The sequence below is a fragment of the Perca flavescens genome, chromosome 21 (genome assembly GCF_004354835.1).
Source record: "Perca flavescens isolate YP-PL-M2 chromosome 21, PFLA_1.0, whole genome shotgun sequence".
Classification (NCBI taxonomy): Eukaryota; Metazoa; Chordata; class Actinopteri; order Perciformes; family Percidae; genus Perca; species Perca flavescens.
This window is the reverse complement of record NC_041351.1, coordinates 3148752-3166056: the sequence shown is the minus strand read 5'-3', so window position 1 is coordinate 3166056 and position 17305 is coordinate 3148752. Positions and strand designations below refer to the sequence as shown.

At 41.2% G+C, this 17305-nt stretch overlaps 1 protein-coding gene across 1 annotated transcript in view; it reads left to right on the top strand.

Moving 5' to 3' along the window:
• Positions 1-565: 565 nt before the first annotated feature.
• Positions 566-17305, top strand: part of LOC114548083 (glutamate receptor ionotropic, delta-1) — a 674316-nt gene continuing 657576 nt past the window's right edge. Inside the window, exon 1 of the mRNA XM_028567790.1 lies at positions 566-716. The gene's annotated coding sequence lies outside the window, so the exon portion shown is untranslated. The remainder of the gene's footprint in view (positions 717-17305) is intronic.

Below are 17305 nucleotides of genomic sequence, written 5' to 3'. Positions count from 1 at the left end.
TTGAAAGAATTGAGTACTTTTACTTGAAATACTTTAACTACAATTTCCTGATGATACTTACATACTTTTACTTAACCCTTGTGTTGTCTTCCCGTCACTTTCTTCCTTTTTTTTTCTCCACTTTTAGTTTTTGCTTTTTCCAACGTTTTAAATTGTTACATTTTTCTTCTACACATTTTCAGCGCTTATTTCTACGTCCCAAAAATTTAAAACGGTAATTTTGACCCGAAGTCAACACAAGGGTTAAATAACCTTTTCAATGCAGGACTTTGACATGTAACAGAGTATTTCTACAGTGTGGTGTTAGTACTTTTACTGCAGTAAAGGATCTGAATCCTTCTTCCACCGCTGGTTGCAGACAGCCATACAAAAATCTTATCAAATGCGGGCCTGCTGTCTAATTTCAGTTTAGGGGCCCTTGACGCAAAGAAGTTTTAGGAACCGCTGGAATATGGGGTGTCAGCTGTAGTAGAGTTGCTATGGAGACGTGACTCCCCTACCTCTGTTGTGTATCTGCCTCCGCTAGCTGTCGTGCTCATCTGTCTCCTCTCCCTGTCCAGGTGCGATATTTGAGGAGAACGCCGTGCGGGACGATGAGGTTTTCCAGCTGGCCGTGTCTGACCTGAGTCTGAGCGATGACGTCCTGCAGAGCGAGAAGATCACTCACTCCATCAAACTCATCGAGCCCAACAACCCGTTCCAGGCGGTGCAGGAAGGTAAGGTCGCTGTGCCAAGCCTCTTTTATACGGTGCGACGGTCTGTGTGTTTGTGATGCTTCCAGGTTTGACCAAGGAGCTTTTTTTTTGTCAGTTTCGGGTTTGTTTTTGCGGCATGTGTGTGTGTTATACAGTATGTGTCCTACTTGCTTTGGCTTGTTAATGTTTAGGTTTTTGCTGGTTGTGTCTCTTGGTGGAGTATCCTCCCGGCTAAAGACCCAGGTATCGACCACCTGAACGTCATTTAAATCCCAGCTGCCGCCTGCTCCGTTTCTGCTCTCAGAGGACGCTGTTGGTCTTTCGATGCTGCGCTGCAGCACCGCTCCTTCGCCTTGTCTTTCCTCTGTCTTATCGTTTCCCTCCTCTCTCTATCACTCCCTTCCCTCTCTTTCTTTCTCTCTGTTGCTGGGCCCTGGTTTCGTCCGTGCAGAGGAAGCTAGGGGGAAGCACTGAGCTGAGCTGCGTTGAGTCCAGCTGTCCTTTTCTATGTACCTGCTAACAAAGAGGCTTCTGGGCCTCTTAGCTTTGAAAAGAGCTAATCTGATGCAGAATAGGGCTGCATGATATGACGAAAATATGCAATAATGTTGCTTGTGATTAATAAACAGATATTGAAGTGCAATCAGTTCAGCTGCTTTCAGTATTCTGTTAAAATACAACAAACTGCTTGTTGAATTAAAAACAAACGAAAGCTAATCATTTCCAACATTCTTTTATTGAACAAATTGAACACTGAATTGAATATAAAAGCAACACTAAAAAAATGAAGGACAGTTTAAAGTGCAGATTTCTACTGGTCTTTTCTTTCAGCGAACAAAAAAAAATCTCAGCGTGTCTTTCGCAATGTGTTTATTGCGCAAGGGGATTTTGCAATGATGAGTAAAAAAAAATAAAAACACGATATATTGTGCAGCCCTAATGCAAGAATGAAGTGTTTGATGTTCACGGTGGCCCCGGACACCACATCGATTACGATGATGAAGTTCTTGCTGATTGTTTTAATACTGATAACGAGGATGATGTTTCTGACGGTGTTGAGGGTGTATGTGGCGACCGTATATTGTGTGTGTGTGTGTGTGTGTGTGTGTGTGTGTGTGTGTGTGTATGTGTATATATATATATATATATATTGTCAACATTTCTGTCTTCATCATCACGTTAATCTATCTATCACTGCATATAAATATATATAAACGCACACACACACACACACACACACAGTATATAGCTGATGAATGTGGTAAGATGGTTCTGAGTCTGACGTCGCAGATCCTCGCAGTGATTAACGTGATGATGAAGACCGAAATGTTGACAGTGGTGATAATTAAAGGGGTGCTAATGCAATTTTGGCCATTTCTTCGCTGTTTTCGCTCTTTTAGCTGGCAGGTCTCTCTATAGAGCTCCCCAACAGGTTTCTCTATAGAGCCCCCCCTACAGGTTTCTCTATAGAGCTCCCCTACAGGTTTCTCTATAGAGCTCTCCCTACAGGTTTCTCTATGGAGCTCCCCCTACAGGTTTCTCTATAGAGCTCTCCCTACAGGTTTCTCTATAGAGCTCTCCCTACAGGTTTCTCTATAGAGCCCCCCTACAGGTTTCTCTATAGAGCTCCCCTACAGGTTTCTCTATAGAGCTCCCCTACAGGTTTCTCTATAGAGCTCCCCTACAGGTTTCTCTATAGAGCCCCCCCTACAGGTTTCTCTATAGAGCCCCCCCTACAGGTTTCTCTATAGAGCTCCCCTACAGATTTCTCTATGGAGCCCCCCCTACAGGTTTCTCTATAGAGCCCCCCCTACAAGTTTCTCTATAGAGCTCCCCCTACAGGTTTCTCTATAGAGCCCCCCCCTACAGGTTTCTCTATAGAGCTCCCCCAACAGGTTTCTCTATAGAGCTCCCCTACAGGTTTCTCTATAGAGCTCCCCCTACAGGTTTCTCTATAGAGCTCCCCTACAGGTTTCTCTATAGAGCTCCCCCTACAGGTTTCTCTGAGCTCCCCCTACAGGTTTCTCTGAGCTCCCCAACAGGTTTCTCTATAGAGCTCCCCCTACAGGTTTCTCTATAGAGCTCCCCCAACAGGTTTCTCTATAGAGCCCCCCTACAGGTTTCTCTATAGAGCTCCCCTACAGGTTTCTCTATAGAGCTCCCCTACAGGTTTCTCTATAGAGCTCCCCTACAGGTTTCTCTATAGAGCCCCCCCTACAGGTTTCTCTATAGAGCCCCCCCCTACAAGTTTCTCTATAGAGCTCCCCTACAGGTTTCTCTATAGAGCCCCCCCCCTACAGGTTTCTCTATAGAGCTCCCCCAACATGTTTCTCTATAGAGCCCCCCTACAGGTTTCTCTATAGAGCTCCCCTACAGGTTTCTCTATAGAGCTCCCCCTACAGGTTTCTCTATAGAGCTCCCCTACAGGTTTTCTCAATAGAGCTCCCCCTACAGGTTTCTCTATAGAGCTCCCCTACAGGTTTCTCTATAGAGCTCCCCCTACAGGTTTCTCTATAGAGCCCCCCTACAGGTTTCTCTATAGAGCTCCCCTACAGGTTTCTCTATAGAGCTCCCCCTACAGGTTTCTCTATAGAGCTCCCCCTACAGGTTTTCTCTATAGAGCTCCCCAACAGGTTTCTCTATAGAGCCCCCCTACAGGTTTCTCTTTAGAGCTCCCCCTACAGGTTTCTCTATAGAGCCCCCTCAACAGGTTTCTCTATAGAGCTCCCCAACAGGTTTCTCTATAGAGCCCCCCTACAGGTTTCTCTTTAGAGCTCCCCCTACAGGTTTCTCTATAGAGCCCCCTCAACAGGTTTCTCTATAGAGCTCCCCTACAGGTTTCTCTATAGAGCTCCCCTACAGGTTTCACATTTCCTCTTCCTCTGTTCCTCAGACAATGCTTTCCTAGCTTTCTGCTTCTTTTTTGCCGTCTCAGCCGTGACGATAGTGTGAAAAACTCCATCGCTACCTTCGCCGGCCCAAAGTTGCAAGTGTGGTTTTTCTGCTCGCAGGCTCGAAAAAAGTCATATAACCATTCCACTTGTTCTGAAGCTGTTCAGTTAAGGTCAGTTAAGCTAAAAAAAAACTGCCTAGTTCCCCTTTAAAGCATGGAGATGATGAAGACATGAATGTGGGGATGAGGATGAAGGCTTTGTTGTTGATAAAGATGGCTGCCAATGATGATAATGTTGAAGACTAACCGGATATAATGATGAGATAAGGGAACACTACATCAGTATTATTATAGTGCAGCTCATTATAGAGTAGCTTATACGTGTATTTTATAGAAATGCTGAGCTCAGATTCTTGCTACAATCTCATTCAATCTCATTTTAAATATTGTTATCATATTGTAACACACACAACTTGCCCAAAGGTCACTGCAATAACACAGCTCGCTTATGTTTTATGGATCTCTGCAGAGCTCCTCAGTTTTCCAGTTCAGTCAACGGTAACACAACAGAGTGTTGCCGCTGCACCATCTTTGATCGGTCCGTCAATATTTAGTAAGCTGAACAAATCTCTTTCCACAGCTGGAAACCAGAGTAAGTCTCAGAAAGACTGCTCGGAGTTGTTCATGTTAAAAAATATCGACTTGGCGAGTGCGATTACAGAGCTGACACACTTCAGTTAGGTTTTGTGGAAGCTTTTTTTTGTTGTTTTTGTTTTTTGACACCTCAGGCAGTGTTACATTTCATAACCGAGCAGAAACGTGTGAGGGCGTCTGAGTCCCCTGCTTGCTTTTCTGCGCCTTTTCTCTCAGAGCGAGGCTGTAACATCAGCTAGATTACATCCATCACGACGACACCAGAGGTCGGAGCCTCCTGATTGTATGAGCCAAACATTTGTGCGACTGAAGGCTGGGTTGTAATCATGTGCCACGGAGGTGCAGATAAATCAAGTTGCTGTTGGGTGGGTGTAGAGGCCTAAGTGACACATTTTGATTTGAATATCTGAAAAATCATGGTATATTTATAGTTATTTTACATAGTTTACAGTTTTCAAAGCAAAGTGTTTGATGGCTCTTAATTTCTCTTTAAGTCTAGACAAACTGCAGAAAAACATTTGGATTTTTCCAACTGTCATCTTTAAAGTGCCTCATTTTCAGGTTCATAGTTGTATTTAGAGGTTGTACCAGAATAAGTTTACATGGTTTAATTTGCAGAGAACACCATATTTTTGTACCAGAATAGGTTTACATGGTTTAATTTGCAGAGAACACCATATTTTTGTTGTACTGCACATTGCTGCAGCTCCTCTTTTCACCCTGTGTGTTGAGCTCTCTGTTTTAGCTACAGAGTGAGACATCTCACTTCTGTTCATTCACAACATGTGAAAAAACCTGTTGGATTTCTCCAACTGCCATCTTAAAACAACACTTTGTGGAAACGTGTGTAACTAAATTAATCCACATCCACAATTAGGGATGAACAGATCTGACACTGATATGTTATCAAGCCAAAACGGACTTTTTTTTTTCTTCTGCTTCCTTCAAACACACACTTCCAATACTCATAATTGATCACTGCCTGTGTGGCAGGACATTTCTCCGGCTTACAGGCAGTGATGCCTTGTTGTGGCGACGTGTAATTAAATTCATCGACATCCCATCTTTACGGAGACTAGAGGTCGACCGTCATGGGTTTTTCTGCGGCCGATGCTGATCTTTAGAAATCAGGGTTAGCTGATGGGCTGATAAATGCTGCCGATTTATTTTGGCCGATATATGTGCTTGTTTTTAAACCTCTATTTGAAAGATAAAAGGTAACACTAACAATTACTTAAGATACACAACATTTCTCAACATTTATTGAACACTGCACCAATCTGCACTTGTATACTCAAATTAAAAATGTATAATGTAAAAACATATATTGTGTAAATAATACGTTAAATAAACAAAACTGGTAATAAGAAAATAAACTTTGTCAAATAAACTTTTCAATGAAAAATTAAAGTTTAGTGCACTTAGCAGCATTTATCAAACTTCTGAGAACACAAATCTACACAAATCTTTCATAAATAAAATAAATGAACAATTTTAACAATAGTAGTGCTGCACACAGTAGCAACCAGCAGCATTTCTTTGTTTTAGGTCTAAAGGAAATGTATAACCCTTGAACACAAAAAATCTTAGTGGATCTTCACTTCTGCCCTGAATAAATAAAAAATTAAAAAATTAAAATTGGCTGATGCCAAAAATGCCGATTTAATCGTTTACTTTACTCATATGTCTCCACACACACACACACACACACACACACACACACACACACACACACACACACGTCTGATCCATGTTAACCAGGTGCAAAGCCTGCTGGTCTTTGCTACGGACGTCATAGACCTTCTCTAATTCCATTTCCTGTACCAGCTGTTTCTCAACCGTGATTTGTCGCTACAGTTTTTTTCTTCTTTTTTCTCAAGAGGACGTCGTTCAGCTGAGGTGGTAATCCACCCTGATCCACACACACACACACACACACACACACACACACACACACACACACACACACACACACACACATCTTGTTTTGTGGTTGCTTTTGTTTGTAGACGATTGTTTCAGGCGCAGAAGCTTTGTCGTGACTTTAAAATGATAAAATGCCTTTTGAATTAAAGAGCGAGACACAAAGAGAAGAGCGAGATAAATACTGGATGAGGGAGAAGGATATTAAGGACAGGGAAATGAAAGATGAGGGGAGGGAGGTAAAAGGTGAGAGGGGAGAGGGTGATGATCAGAGATATTAAGTGAGAGGGAGGGAGAGGGTATAAAGGGTGAAAGGCGAGAAAGAAAAACAAGGGGGTGAAAGGAATGAGGGGAGAGAGACAGGCAGAGGGAATGAGAAAAGAGGGGGATGTGTGTTGTGGGAATACTGTGTGATCAATACGATGTGGTGAAAGGTTGGTTAGATGACTTTTTTTGTGTGTGTGTGTGTGTGTGTGTGTGTGTGTGTGTGTGTGTGTGTGTGTGTGTGTGTGTGTCTCGATTATGGCTCAGCTGGTTGGTTGCTTGCCCTGACCTTTCACAGAGCTCCCATGATTCTCGGTCCTCAAAGACTCCGCTGACAGCCCGAGCTGTAGTGGATTATGGGTAGTGAGAGAGGGATTCACACCCTGCCTAGGAAAAGAAAGTCTTCTTTTTGTCAATTGTACAGCATGGTGTACACTGTAGTTTTGTGGGTGCAATTTGAAAAAAATAATAATAATCTGAGTCAAGTTTTTATAAAATAATTTTTAAAAGAAATACATTTTATTTATTGACGGTAGCTTGGCTATTTAAAGATGGTGGGTTGGTGCCGGACGTCTCGTGCTGTGCTACTGACGATTCTCTCACTGACCAATCGGTGGACTGCAATGCTTTAACTCTACCTTCTGGTATTGGCTCAGCTCGCTTGGATCCTTGTTTGAAGTGGTACCAAAACAAAGTAGCCAGGTGCTATCTACATCTTTTGCTAATGAAAAACCAAAAAGAGTCCAGTCGCACCATGCAGCGGGAAAGCCAAATAAGAGGACATGAATAAACAACTCACAACAAAAATGAGTCTGAAATTTCACTGACAAAAACCAGACGGTTTTGTAACGTTAACAAAAGTCTGAAATGAGACTAAAACTAACATTTCTGTCAAAAGACTAAAACAATGATAACCACCTGCCAAAAGCATCCACTTCTCTTCCCACCCTACACACACATGCATCCATCTGCCGCTTGCCAAGAGCTCCTCTCGACAACGCAGCCAGTTTCTTACACTTTCTTTTCACAACAAAGCCTCCTTTGTCACAATAGAAGCTGTTTTATTCCGATATGAGTAGCTCTACATCCACGCAAGCAGATATGCAACCCCTTTTTAATGCCATCGACAAACGCTGCGTCGATCCTCGGAAAGGGAAATCTCCCAGAAACCATCTGTCAAACCAATCGGCTCGGATTACATGCCTCCCGTTTCCAACAAAGAGGCTAAGACAGAGAGCTGTATATCTCTACCAACTCTAATCCTTTTAACATGTATCCGCTCAGTTCTCAATAAAGACGTCCCGTTATCCCGTGTTTGTTTTCCTTCACTGATGCTGCAGTTTCAGCCTCAACGCCCTGACCCCCCACGCCCCCCGGCTAGTAATATGGCTATAATCTGATGAACTTTCCAACACTGCTCACTAATTCGTTAATTGGCTTTTCGTTTCAAACAAATTAGCCTAATTGTCTTATTATGATCCTGTCCGGCTCAGCTCAATTACTGTATACTTAGAGGAGAAATGACTCCACGACGGAATGTCATGTTCTTCATTTTCACTGTGTTCCTCTCTTCGCCTTCTCTCCCTTTATTATTTCTCACTTTCTGCCCCTTCCCATCCTTTTCTTCCTTTTCTTTCTTTCTGTAGTGTCTGCATGTACAAATCTTTCTTAATTGATAGATAGATTTCTCCGCATCTTATGTTGTCTCTACTCTTGGTTTAGTTTGTTCTGCCTGCTTGTGCTTTTTATTTCTAGTGTTCACTCTCCTTTTCTCTCCATTTCTTCCATTTAGCATTTTGTACACTGTTTATTATTTTCATACTTATTGTTTTAATGTCGTGTGATTGTGTGAGTGAGTGAGTGAGTGTGTGAGTGAGTGATTGACTAACTGCATACAGTATATATACAGCTCTTTTTTTCTGAGCTTTTTTTCACTGAAAGCACTCATACATTCACACACTGATGGCACAGTCTACCATGCTAGGTGCCATCTGCTTAGGGGTGTAATGGATCCCAAAATCCAGAGCTTTTGAGTCCGTTTTTTGAGTCACTGATTGGATAAATTTTCGGATTAGCACAGAAAAGGGTGGAACAATATATTTTTTAAAATGCTTTACATTTATTACTTTAAACAACTGTCATAAAATGCAGCACTTTCAAGCCAGGGAGTGGAGTTTGCTTTCCCGGGAAAAACAAAGGCCCCCGAAATGCGTGTCGTCACTTTTTGTCGCCTAAACTTTACCGTTCAGGGTACCTGCGGGGTCTTCAAAGTCTTAAAAATGTCTTAAACATAAGATTTGAAAAATAAGGCCTTAAAAGTCTTACATTTCTTTTGAAAGTTGACTACAAAATAGTCTGATGAAATTGGCGTCACTCCTTATCGACAGAAATTCTGTGCACTTGTACATGTAGGATGAGGCGGTTGGTCTTTGTGGTATTTCTCCGGCCCCTCCTCTACTGTGATTGGACGGCTGCGTAAAAAATTGAAACTGATGAGCGCAACCCAATTTTAATCTCTCAACAATCATAAAACCGGCAGACGTGCAGCGCTCAGCGCAAAATAGACGCCCAGCGCCACGCTGCTGGCGTTTGTAACATTGTGTAAAGATGCGGGGCTGCCATTGCAAGTAATCAAAAATTATGCTGGCCACACTTTCGGTGGACACAGGCCTTTGGTGTGCACATCCTAGTGAAAGTCATAGCTGTAACTAGGGCTGAACGATTAATTGCATTTGCAATAATATCGCGATATGTTAAAACGCAATTTCCTAATCGCCAAGGCTGCGATTTGGTCTCGATTTGATGACTCGCGAGAGCAAATCAGTCTGCACTACGCAGAGAAAGCATCAACTTAGCACGCTAACGCTACACTGTACCTTGAGCTGATCTCTGTCATTCAAACAATTCTCAGTTGAAGTTTAAAACTTTTACAGCCATTTTAATAAAATGAAGGGTTTTGTTCGGGCTCAAGTCCATACATGCAGTTAATGGATACAGGCACGCAGAACTGAAGGCTCGGTTGGCAACGAGCTAGCTCTGATTAGCGGTTAGCTCCGTTATAAAGATATGGGTGGAGGAGCTGCCACTGAGAGGGGTAACAACCAGACTGATAAATGACGGTTCCGTGAGCTTTCACAGCAGCGTGGCCGCGGGGTTTCAACGGTGTTATTAGTACAGTTAATCCCACGGCAAGACCAGCAGCAGCTAACGTAACGATAGCCTCTCTGAGCTAGAGCTAACGTAACGATAGCCTCTCTGAGCTAGTGCAGTGTTGACGGTGTCGGCACGCAACTTCACGAGGGGGAGGGACTGGAGGCAGCTCCTCTCTGTGCACTGTAAAAAAATGTGTGTGTGTGTGTGTGTGTATGTATATATATATATATATATATATATATATATATATATATATATATATATATATATGTATGTATGTATGTATGTATGTGTATATATATATATATATATATATATATATATATATATATATATATATGTATGTATATATATGTGTGTGTATGTATATGTGTGTGTGTATGTATGTATATGTGTGTATGTATGTATGTATGTATATATATATATATATATGTGTGTGTGTGTTATATATATATATATATATATATATATATATATATATATATATATATATATATATATATATATATATATATATATATATATATGTGTGTGTTTTTTCCCCCCGATTTTTTTTTCCCCAAATATTGGGATTGCGATTCAATATTCGATTATTTTTTAAGCTCTTTGTCTTCTGTATTATTCAACAAAGACAAACAATAAATCATTGTATAGTATGAACAACACACAATTACACACTAGACAGTTAAATAAGTAACTGTCTAGTGTGTAATTGTGTGTTGTTCATACTATACAATGATTTATTGTTTGTCTTTGTTGAATAATACAGAAGACAAAGAGCTTTAAAAAATAATCAAATATCGAATTGCAATATTTGGGGAAAAAATCGCAATTAGATTATTTTCAAAAATCGTTCAGCCCTAGCTGTAACTCATAGCCTGGATTTATTAAATATGCATTCATAATCTTTTTTAAATTTCCCCCAAGCTTCAAATGTGTAAAGTTGTTTTCTAAACTAATCATTGTATCAGCATCTGCCTTTTTAAAAAAACTGACAAAGCCAGCAGCACCAACGTCCCCTGAAGGATGATGTAAACTGCATTTTCATGTCAGGCGCTCGAGCAGCTGCTGCAACTTTCCGTGTTGATTGCATCGCGTTCCTGATAAATAAGGATCTAAAAAAAAAAAAGAAGACTTTGTTCTTGCTGTAATCTGAACTGTCAATTGACTCTGTGATCTTTGTTGGTGCAGACTAACAGCTCTGATGTTTGCCGTTTTCTCCCTCAGACAGCAGCCCGTAATCACTTCACTCTCTGATCTCCTGCTGTTGTTAGATGTCAGTGAGCCAACGATGTGGGGATTTGAAGAACGATATACTGTCTGTATTTTATTTTTTTATTTTTAGAAAAGCTTTTCTTAAGCCAGGGTGGGGTATTAGTAATGCTATAATAATACTAAAATTCACTTTACCCACATTTAACATCTAGAAGTTTAATTTGTTGTGTGTTCCCTGCTCCTGCTAGCCTGACAAGCCAGACCCACATCCAGATGTTGGGTCTGGGAACTCACCATTGGCAGGGCTCAATCCGAGGGGCGGGATAAACGGTTGTGTTTCAAATTCCTTCTGCACGTAATAGGATAGCTCTACAACCAACCAGAGCAACGCTAGTTGATAGATTAAACTTTTGCCGTATCCTGTCGGGAAAACTCTGAACACATCTTCCTTTTTTAAGAATGACTTCAGTGCCGTTCTTTGTTCTTTTCACAAAGAAAAGCCGAACTCCAAGTCTTCCAGAGTCGCGGCCAAAGCCGATTCCAAAGACCACTGTTCGCCAGCAGCAGCAGCCATAAGCCCCGCCCACCGACTCTATACACGATGTGATTGGCCTGACTAGAGTTTGGTTTTTCCAGCTCGCAAGCCAACGGAGAGTGCCTAGACCCCCCCCAAATTCAGTTTACTGCCGCTAGGGTGCGTCTAGATTTCTAGGCTACCCTCCTGCTAGTCTGGGGATGGAACCCACAACCTTTTGCTCATGAGCTTGATTCCCTAACCTCCACCGTACTGTATGTCACTGCAGCATAACGTGTACAGAAAACACAGTCCCATTTGTTGCTCTTTGCTGAATGTTCTTCTCATCAGAAGTAGAAAGTATGATTCCCCACTTGTTTTTCCTTGCTAGTAAACCCTTAAAGGGATAGTTTGGATCTGGAAGTGGGGTTGTATGAGATACTTATCCATAGTCAGTGTTAGTTTGGTTCGGTAAAGCGCTGAAAATATTGTAAATATAGCGTACACTTAAACTGATATGGATGTTTTTAGGTGTTTTAAACTGTGTTTAGCTGCTGCTCCCGTGTCGGTACTACTGTCTGCTTCTCCAAACTGGGGGCAAGCCGACGGCCTTCTACTGTAGCTAACTGTTACGATAATTATATTATCAACGAATAGACAGGAACACTGAAGTTCTTCTCAAAGTTTGTTTACTTGCAAGTAGAGTCAATTTTTACAGCACCCAGCAAGTACAGAAAAATTACTCCCGAAAGCCTTCAACAGTAGCTTAGGAGTAAAATAAAGTCCTAATATAAAAAGACGATGTTGGCTCTTATCTCTGGTCAGACAGGGCATCTCCTCTGCCCTCAGGAGCTTTCTGTGCTTTTCACAAGGTGAAGTGGCTCCCAGCTGTGATTTCATTCATGGCTTACTTTCATCGTATTGTTTCATAGAGGCCTGAGAAGAAATTTAAGCCATTTTGTGTAGCAGTATTTACTTTTTTTGTTTAAAATGTCTTGACTCGGGTAATCACCTCCATGCAGTATTTTGTTTTTAATATTTCTGAGGTAATCACGTCATGAGCCCTTAGTTTCATCTTAACACCTAGGTTGGGGACCGCTGGCGCACAAACTTTCAAATATATCTGTGTGTGGAAAGCTGATCGGAAACTCCCGGCTGCCAGTGTTAGCGAGGAAAATCAGCACGTTTACACTACAGGAATCTGTTCAGGAGGAGATGCTCATCTCACCATCTTATATTGAGGAGGAGGGGGAAGGGGGGGGTAGACAGGATGGAAAGGAAGGAGAGAAAGATAAGGAAGATTGAAAGATATCCACAAGGACACCGAGACCAAGCCCCGGGCTGAGCTTACACGCAGTGAGACTGTTCCAGTTGAGCGTGTTTAGTGGTTGCGGTTGGTGATCTGAGTTTTGCTGACTGTGTCTGAGCGCCTCAGCTACTTTTAGGAGCCACTTGAACTTATTTGATATGGTTTTAAATTCTGTCTGAAGCCTTCTATATGTCTGCCTACTCCGTCCGTTCTAGGCTATCGATGGATTTGACAATGTTAAGGATATCGACTGTGTCATTGTTGGGGCGGGGGAAATGTCAGAAGCCCTAAAATCAAACGGTCACTACTGCAGTTTCTCATAGGACTTTGGACTTAGGAATTGTTAGTCGACTAACACACCTATGATTTTGTTGACTAAACGATTAGTTGATTTAATTGACAGTTCTGTGCGCTTAGAGTGGTCGTTAAGACTACAAAAGCGCCACATGCAGTATATGCAGTCCAATGAACATCTATAAAACAGAGTTTCTCCACAAAGAATCAATGCAAAAACACCAATTTTACCAATTTCAATCTTGTGTTTACTAGGGCTGCACAATTAATCGCAATTTTATCAAAATTGCATTATGAACTAGTGCACTATCCAGTCATGGGGTACGTCTCAAACCATTCTAAAATAAAGTATTGTGGTGCCGCAGAGACGTCCTGGGCCTACAAATCCTATCCTACAGACTGAAGAAAAAAAATCTTTGTTTGGTACAGATCCTCGCAAAAATCACACTTCAATCTTTTTTTTTTTTATATATATATTCTTTTTCACTGAGAATAATGATACAAAAATGATCATTCCCTCCAATATCGTAACTCATATTGCAATTGCAATATCAGTCAACATAATCACAATTAGATATTTTCCTCATGTCGTGCAGCCCTAGTGTTTACCACAGGATCTTGGAAATAAGTCATTTAGCATGAAAAAGACATAAACAACTGATTAGTCGACTGTGGGGGCAGCACTAATTTCTAAGCTGCTGTCGGTTAATATTTTACCCCAAGATATTGACGTATGTTGTGATCGAATAGATGAACTGTTAGATTCACAGGTCCGTATTGGCACAGGAAAAGCCTTACTTTTCACCTCTGATTTTTTTTCAATCTCTGATCTTTAAACTCTTCTATGGGTCCTCCTTTGGGTGGGAAACCCAATATTAGGTGACTATGTTATCACCGTAAGTTCCCCTTTGTGACGTTTTTTTTTTCCCAGTGTTACTTCTGTCAAATGGTCCTATGACACGAAAAGTCCTTCAACCTGCGTTAGTACCCTCTGTGATGATCTGCAGTACAACCATTCATAGCAGAGCAGCGCATTTGGCATCACGGCAAAAAGTATAGAATCTAATAGAATGCCTTTTATTGTCACTATATCACATCCATTTCCAGTGCCAACGTGTACGTAAAAAATATAACAAAATGGAGTAGTGCAAAAAAAAGGGAAGGCTTTATGTGGCATGTTCTTAGTGGACGTCGATTTAAATTCATAAGTCAATGTTTCATAAATATAGATGCATTGCTCATTGAAACCATATTGGTTTGTAAACAAAGGTCTTACAACTCGTGTAACGGGCTCCACTACAGATTCTGGAAATCTTAACGATGGCTGACCATGGTTTATGGGTAAAAGTGTTCAAAGTGGACTTAGCTCCAAATCAGTAGATTTTTTTTTTAAGATAATTTTTTGGGGCTTTTCTGCCTTTAATTTTTGACAGGACAGCTAGATGAGAAAGGGGAGAGAGGGGGAAGACGTGAAGGAAATAGTCACAGGTCGGATTCGAACCCTGGACCTCTGCGTCGAGGCAGAAACCTCACAGTATACGTGCGCCTGCTCTACCCACTGAACCAACCCGGCCACAGCAGTTGGTCTTTGTAGACAAAAACACTCGGGGAGAAAGCCGAAGTCTTCTGTAGAAGCCCAAAATTGCCTCTTTAGTTTTCTTTAGCGGGCTAATTATTCACCATCAGCTGCTTTTTTTTGTAGTTTGTCGATAGCCCACTATAATAACGGCTAAATTATCTTTAATTCAAAGTGCCATCTGTTTCTCTGTGATGGAGGCGTTTACTCCTTGGGCTTGCCGGTTGTTATTAGTCCGCAGAGAATCGTGAAGAGCCAGGGGAGGCTCGTTACGGATCTGATATCGGAGGAGAGAGCGAGCAAGGGAAGGAAAAGGTCTCTCGGCCGCCCCTTTTTCTCTCCCCCAAGCTAATCTCACCCTGTCAGGTTTTTGTTTCAAGTGAACTTTGTTCCACCTCCCTTTCTTTCTCCTTTCTTCTTCTGCTCACGTCTGCCTTCTTCACTCTACATTCCTCGGTTCCTTTCATCTCTCTCTATCTCTCTCTGTGTCTCTCTCTCTCTCTCTGCCGAGCTCATACTGCAAACTCTTTAGTTAATATATTTCAGTAGTTCCTTCCCATTTGTGGGGTGTGTTAATTTTAACAATATTAAGAAGATTGAATACTTTCTGAAATGTTTGGAGAGTATATTGATTTTAAGACCAATACAAAATTTCGATATTTCGTTTTAATAAAGCCAGCCAGTTTCTCTAAATTGATGTCAGAATGTCAGACTTTATCCATGTGGCGTACAAATTAAATACAGAATGTCATTATTACTAATGAAAAAGATGACCTAAGTGCCCAGTCACAGCAGCATTGTTAAGGTGATTTTCAGTGGATTCGCTTGAGTCAACATTATGTTGAGTAAGTTCTAATCCAGTTAAAAGTTGGTGAACTGTAACATGTGTGCTGCTGAGCCATTTGTCCTTACAGTCAGAAATGGAGGAATCTACATGGTATTTGCTGTGCGGCATGATTATATTTATTATATCATATATATATTATATTTATGTGCACTTGTTTTTAAAGGGAGCCAATATACAGAATTAATCTGAAGAACAGAAGAAATCAAAATAACTTTGCTGTTGAATCGGATATTTATTAAAGATAGAAAGTAGAAAGATTTCAGCACTTTCCTTCAATAGCTTTGACCTTTTCAAAAAATAACCTTTTAATACAAGTGCAAAGTATACCATGCTCTTCCTAAATGTAATTACAGGTATTATAAACCTGCTCTTTCCTTAACGGGGTTTGTGAATAATTGCATGTTTAATGTCTCCAGTTTTAAGAGGCTTAGCGCCCCCCAAAACAGCAATTTCTTCTGAGTTTATAGAGCTACACGTGGCATCTTTTAAGATAGCTCATTGTAAATGCACTTATTTTCCCGATGGCTAGATTGTGTTTGATTTTGCGGATGCTGTGGCAATAGACAGAGTAGTCCTAGCCCTCCATGTTCCTGTTCTCTCCTCTTGTCTTTGACTGCAGTTTGGTCCAATACCTATTGCTCCATAAATCCTTTTCTGTCAATACCAACGACCATAACGACCAGTCCTGAACTGCCTGAGTAACTCATACGTGAGGAATTCACATTAAGCCGCTGTATGACTGCAGGATTAGCAATGGGCCCATATTTCCTCTTCATCACAGCTAACTGGAGATGAGCTGACAGCAGTAAGAGCTTCGGTAGCAGTAAGAGCTTCGGTGGTACAATAGATAAACATAGGGCCATCTGCTTGTCATGTCTGATTGGGGACATAAATGTAGCTCTCCGTCTTTTTAAAGTCAGCAGTGACCGAGGACGTTGAGATAGGAAGGGTCCAGGAGTTCGTCCAGAAGTGAGGAACGAGACACGCTGCCAAAAGACAGACTCATGCACTATAAATGTATTTATTTTTTGGATCCCTGTTGAGTCGACCTAAATCTCTGAAATCTGCAGATTTTCCCCACTTCACTCACTCACTCACTCACTCACTCACTCACTCACACACACACACACACACGTAATATAATTAAAATGGTTTGATTTTGCCAAATTTCCACAGCAGGGACAATTAGCTTTATTACTGTGATAGCCAGCGGCAGCTCAAGATGTTAACGACCCAGGCTCAAAACCACAATTACCTTTATTTAAAATGACAGTCACCCAACTGGCAAATATCTGTAGGCGATGAAAGGCATTCGAGGCCATGGCAGAGAACTGCCTCCAGATTAAAGTATGGTGCTGTTGGGACTGTCGGGAAGTGCAACAGACGGGTGCTGGTATCGGCTGGTAGCTGGCAGTAAGAAACTGAAAAGGTGAGCCTGTTTAAAATATAATAAGCTGAGTGGGTTGTCTATCTATCCACTATATGGGCTAATGATCATATCAACCCTTTTCATAGCTTAATAGGTGGGTAACCGTAAGGTCACATTCAGAATAAAGGAAGATGGAAAAGAAAGTTTCACTAAAGTTGACCCTTTCCACCCAGCATCGTTTAGTGTGTGTGTGTGCCCATGAGACACAAGATTCATTAAATAGCCTATTTGGAAGGGGTGTAACGATAGATTGATCTGGATTGCTATATCCAATTATTATTATCAATACAAAGTAAATATATCGATACATATCGACCTCTTTAAGATGTGCCTTTATTTTGATATTCACATTTTATATTCATTCTTTTTATTAAAAAATGGTAGTTTGTTTTGAATTTAAATGTCTGGAAGAGCGAAGTAATGAAATTTTAGTTGCTTTTTGTAAACATACGGATTGTGTTAAATGAGTTTTTGTTTCATATTGGTCGCAGGCCCCTGAATTGAATCGAAATCATATGGTGTCAGACTGTGATATCAGT